General features: G+C 38.1%; 1 pseudogene; it reads left to right on the plus strand.

Annotated features, from left to right (window-relative positions):
• The first annotated feature begins 2,497 nt into the window (after positions 1–2,497).
• Positions 2,498–2,928, plus strand: LOC116096338 (annotated as a pseudogene).
• The last annotated feature ends 3,516 nt before the right edge of the window (positions 2,929–6,444 follow it).

A 6,444-nucleotide genomic window follows, 5' to 3' on the forward strand; every position in this document is an offset into this window, starting at 1 on the left:
TGCTTCTGAGGCAGGCAAACAGGAGAAGGGAAGACCGCTAACTGGGACTAGCCTAGAGGCTGCAAGACCGCAGGCACAGAGTAGCTGGGTATAGTATAGGATGGTGCCACATTTTTAATATTTCCCGCAACACTAACCTACTATAGTTAAACACACACAAGAAAACGAAAGGAATAAATAATCTCAGGCAAACAAAATAAAAAAGAGAGACACACATACACATACCACCACCACCACAACAAAATAACAGGAACCAATAAACATGGCTCATTGTTACCTCTTAACACCTCTCAATTCCCTAGGAAAAAAAAGACACAGACTAATAGAATGGATATAAAACAGGATCCATCCTTCTCTTGCACTCTTACTATCAGGATCACACCTTAAAATCAAGAATAAATATCATCTCAGGGTAAAAAAGATGGAAAAGATAATCCAAGCAAGTGGACCTAAGAAGCAAGCAGGTATAACCATTTTAATATCTGGCAAAATAGACTTCAAACCAAAACTAATCAGAAGAAGTAGGAAAAGACACTAATACTCATTACATGACAAATCCTCCAGGATGGCCTTTCAATTCTTAACATCTGTGCTCCAAACATAAAGGTACCCACGTTAGTAAAAGAAACACTGCTACAACTTATATCATGTATTGAACCTTACACAGAATATACCATTCTCTCCAACTAACAGATCACCAAGAAAACAACTAAACAGAGAAATGCTGGACCTAAGAGACATAAATAGATGTAAGAGATATTTACTGAGCATTTCACCCAAACACAGAATGTACCTTTTCCTGAGCACCTTATGGAACTTTCTATTTGAGTTGTTGGACAAAGGGGCATTATGGGAATTCATAAACATCCCATGATGTGGACAAGGCTATGGATTGCTATGGAAAAACTGACGGGAAGGTTCCATTACTGAGCACAATACCTATACAAATCATTAAATATGAAGAAGTAGAGCTTATGTCTACATAGAGCCTTCACTCCTATATGCTAGCATCTTTGGTATAGGAAAGTACTCTTCACGCTACCAAAGGGGAAATATAGAGACCAACCCGGCCACAAACCTTTTGATCTACAGTGGTGTTTTGCCTGAAAATGCTAGTGCAATGGTGGCAAAAAGTTGTGAGAGTAACCAACCAATGTCTGATTTAATTTAAGGCTCACCCCACAAGATGGAACTCATATCCAATACTGCTTTTATGATCAAGAATCTAAGTCTAGATATCCCAGGATCCCAGGATAAAACTAAATACTACTGGTTTTTTTTGGGGGGGGGGGCATGAGACAGGATTTCTCTGTGTATCCCTGGGTGTCCTGGAACTCACTCTAGACCAGGCTGGCCTCGAACTCAGAAATCCACCTGCCTCTGTCTCCTAAGTGCTAGGATTAAAGGCATGTGCCACCGTTGCCTGGCTGATACTACTATTTTTAAAAGTGGCACTAAAATGACTTCTAATAAGTTTCTGCTATGCTTGTTGCTCACCCATCATCAGAGAAGGTTCCTTCAGCAAATGGGAACAAATACAGAGACCCACAACCAGATATTATACAGAGAGCATCAGACCTCCTAAACAGGATGTCTCCATGAAATCCATTTCTGTAGTACCCAAAGAACCGCTCAGAAGAGGATGCAGAAAGAGTCTAAGAGCCAGAGGGAATGGATAATATGAAGAAAACAAACACCTTTAAATCAATAGGATCAATTAACATATGAATTCACAGAGACTGATGGAGCATGCACAGTACTTGTACGGGTCTGCGACAGATGGGTTCCTGGAGCTGGAAAAAAGTGGGCACACGCTCCCTCCCATCCCTAACTCAGAAGCAATCTCCAATTGATAACCATTTGCAAATGAAGATTTCCTTTCCTCCAATGGGTTGTCACTGGAGGAAACTACTCTTAAGGGTAGGCCGCATGTCCAGCAGTAGATGGCCAACAGAAAGGGAACTCAGTGGCAGCTTTGGAGGTTTCTTGCCACATAATGTCAGGGCTCTTCTTTTTTTTTCTACTTTTTTTAAAAAAAATTTATTTTATTTAATTTGTATATTTTTTTCTATCATTTTAGCCTATAGGTCCTTTACATATGTACTATGGCTTCCAGTTTAGTGTTTTTATGGAACTGCTGAGTGTTTGAACAAATGGGCTTCTTTCTTGATTGTTTGCTTTGTCCAGTGTTTGTTTTGTCTTATTATATTAAATTTTATTTCACTATCTTATAGAAGCCTGTTTGTTTTCTACTGAGAGACAGAGAGGCAATGGATCCAATAGGAGGGGAGTTGAGAAGTATTTCGGGGAGTATAGAGATGGAAAATCATAATCATGATACATTCTGTGATTAAAAAAATATCTATGTTCAATAAAAGGGAAAAAGTAGTGTTTGCAGCCTTTGCCATGCCCCGCCCCCCTCTAACGCCAGCGCCGCCTCTCCCTTGCTGAGCTCTAGCCGAAGCAGAAGGGGGGTAGGTAAGGAGGTGCCCATACCATGGCTTGTACAAAGCAGACTGCCCAAATCCACTGGTGGTAAAGCACCAAGGAAACAACTGGCTGCAAAAGCCACTCACAAGAGTGCGTCCTGTACTGGAGGGTAAAGAAACCTCATCGTTACAGGCCTGGTACTGTGGCACTCCATGAAATCAGACGCTATCAGAAGTCCACTGAATTTCTGATTCGCAGGCTCCCCTTTCAGCGTCTGGTGCGAGAAACTGCTCAGGACTTCAAAACAGATCTGTGCTTCCAGAGTGCAGCTATTGGTGCTTTGCAGGAGGCAAGTGAGGCCTATCGGGCTGGCCTTTTTGAAGAAACCAACCTGTGTGCTATCCATGCCAAACGTGTAACAATTATGCCAAAAGATATCCAGCTAGCACGCCGCATACGCGGAGAACGTGCCTAAGAGTCCGCTATGAAGGGAAACATTTTATTCTCAAAAAAAATATTTTTTCCTCTTCTTCCTGTTATCATTAATTCTGAATGTTATTTTTTCCATAAGGTCAAAGGTACCTATGTATATGATTGCTAGTGGAAACATGAGGGATAGAATCAGGTATTGGCAGTTTCTCCATGTTCATTTGTGTATGAATTTTTAATATAAATGCAAGATGTAAAGCATTAATGCAAGCAAAATGTTTCAGTGAACATATTTCAACAGTTCAACTTTATAAAAATTATAAATAAACCTGTTATAATTTTCTGGACAATGCCAGCATTTGGATTTTTTTTCAAAATAGCTAAATTTCTTATTGAGAGCAACTAAATAGTGTTTGTAGCATTTTTATCGTATAGTAGATTCCATCCATTCACTATACTTTTCTGAGTTGTCCTACATGCAAGTATATGTTTTTAATGTCTGTCTTCTTTGTTGTTCCTGTAAGTTTGCTATTAAAACACATTAAACTATTAAAGAATGGGGAGGAATTAAATGTTTCACCCATTCCTCCCACCACACACAAAACAAAAACCAATAGACCACCAGGGCCCCTTCCTCTCATTTAATGCTATGTAGAACATATAGACTGAAGATCAGGGGGAAAAAAGAGTGCAACACCATAATCCAAACAAATCAAATACAAATTCAACACTTGACAGCCTCAAGTAGAGAGACTCATCTGAAACCCACACTAACCATTCTCTGTAATAGATCATATGTTAAGTCCCCTCAAATACTCTTAATACGTTAAGAAAGATTCCTCATACAATGGATTTCCTCTGAGTACCACAGAGTAGACCCAGAAATAATTGTTTGGGAAAAAAAAACCCTGAAAGTCCATAAATGTGTGGAAATTAAACTTTGTTGTCTTAAACAGTCGATAGATCAAAGAAGTCACTAGGGAAATTAAAAAGATTTTGGTAGATTCTGTTTTTTAATAATTCAGCATACCAAAATCTGAAGTATATAATGAAATCAGTGGTCAAGGGGCCATTTTTGCAGTAACTGTTTATGTTTAAGAAAGAAGCATTGGAAATCAATAACTTTACACATGAAGGAATTGGAGGGAGCAAAAGAAGCCAAAGTCACTGAGCAGGAGGAAATTATGAAGAATAATATCATGCACAGCAATAGGGAATAAAGGTAACTGAGAGAATTACCAGATCCAAAGTTAATTTTGTGAAATGGTTAACAAATTGGCAAACATTGACAAATATTAACAAGGGAGACAGAGAAAAGGTTAATCACTAAAATGAAAAATAAAGTGAAGACATAGCTTACATAAATAAAAATATAGGATAGCTTGGCATAAAAAGGCACTTGACACCAAGCCTGGGGACCTGAGTTCAATCTGAGACCAACATAAAGTGAAAGGAAAAGAATGGAATCCACATGGTAGAAGGAGATAAGTAATTCCAACAACTTATCCTCTGAACTCCCCACATGCTCTGTAGCACAAGTGTGTGTGTGTGTGTGTGTGCGTGTGTGTTTGTGTGTGTGTGTGTATGTGTGTGTGTGTGCGCACACGCGTGAGAGAGACAGAGAGAGAACACCACAAATAGATCAATTTTAATAAAAATATAAAAGAATACAATGAACAATAATAAAATTATGTAGCCTAGCTCAAATATACTCCTTCTTGCCTTTTTGCCAAGATAGCACCAAAAGCAAAGGAAGATATTCCTGCCCCTCTGAAAGCTGAAGCCAAATTGAAAAGCCTTGAACGATCTCCACAGCCACAAAAAGAAGATCCACACGTCACCCACCTTCCTGTTGCCCAAGACCTTACAGATCAGGAAGCAGCACAAACACCCTCGAAAGAGCATGGCCAGCAGATAGAAGCTAGAGCACTATGCCATTTCCCTGACCACTGAGTCAGCCATGAAGAAGGTAGAGGACAACAACCCATTGAGGATGTCAAGGTCAGCAAGCATCAGATCAAAAGGACTGTGAAGAAACTCATAACACTGATGTGGCCACAGTCAACACCCTGATGAGGCCTGATAGAGAAGAAGGTCTATGTTAGGCTGGCTCCTGATTATGATGCCCTACATGTTGCCAACAAGATTGGGGTCATCTAAACAGAGTTCAGCTAGTTAATTCTAAATAAACACGTTTTTCACCATGAAAAATTACACTCATTCTCACACACACATACACACACATTACCAAAACAAATAAAAACAAATAAAAAAAACAGCTAAAATTAAATATGGGCCATTAAGATAATGGCCCATTCAGTGGGTAAAGTGATTGCCACACAAGCTCTATGACCTGAGTTCAATCTCTCGAACCCACACAAAGGTGGAAAGAGAGAAAAAAATTCCACAAAATGTCCTACATATATACTTCATGGCAACCCCATATATATTATACACATAATATCAATAAATAAGAATTTAAAGGATATGAAAGAAAACATTATAAAAAGAAAATTTTAAACAGATATACAAATAAAGTAATTAGATAAGTAATTAAAGATTTTCTATTTAAGAAAGCATGGAGCAAATTACTTCAACTGGTGACAACCATTAAATATTGAAGTAAGAATTAGTGCCACTCATTCACCCCCATGTGTTTGTGTGCATGTGCACACACACACACACATACATACATACATACATACATACATATATACACACACATGATATTGAAGAGGTAGAGAGACACTTCCTAAATTATTCAGACAATTATGATCCTGATGAATAGGAGACACAGTGCAGTAAAAGAAAACAATATCCAATACCTCAAAGCATTGGAAACAAATACACATATGTGAGTATATTCACAGCAGCATTATTTACAATAGTTAAAGGGGGAGCAACAGCTCAATATCCATCAATAGACAGATTATATAAGATGTCTATCTTAACAAAAATATTGTTCAGTTACAAAGAAAGCAGTTGGTTGCCCACCCCCAGCCTCCCATGACACAGTAGAGCCTTTAATAATATGTGTTAAAATTTGAGTACTTGTAGAAGCCAGAAAACTAGAGACCAGAAAAAGCTTTTCCCAGAAGTTATGGAATACAAAACAAAAATTCAAGTGCCAGGGGTGTGAAACATCTCCACAAGTTTTTCAGGAAGCTCCAGAAGCCCATAAAACAACACACACTATTATTATTTCTCTTGGATGCCCATCATAAACTAAATGATAACATGATTATTCATACAGTCTATTCAGAAGAATCTCCAGATTTAAAATATTTAAGTGAACACAACAAAGTGCTGTATAAAATTAAACAGACACATCATTGGTATGTGTATATACTCACTGTCAAACAACTAGAAATAATTTTAAAAGATCTACCAAGTCTGTTATGACATGCCTGTAATCCCAGCACTTGAGTGGTTGAGTGGTTGAAGCAAAAGGAGTGCTGTTTACTGGGGCAAAGGAGGATCTTTGCTTCAAATCACACCATGTAATAAAGAACACGAACTTCTTTTTTTTTTTATTTTATTTTAGATATTTTCTTTATTTACATGCGAATTTCTCCTTTCCCAGTT

The sequence above is a fragment of the Mastomys coucha genome, chromosome X (assembly GCF_008632895.1).
Source record: "Mastomys coucha isolate ucsf_1 chromosome X, UCSF_Mcou_1, whole genome shotgun sequence".
Lineage (NCBI taxonomy): Eukaryota > Metazoa > Chordata > Mammalia > Rodentia > Muridae > Mastomys > Mastomys coucha.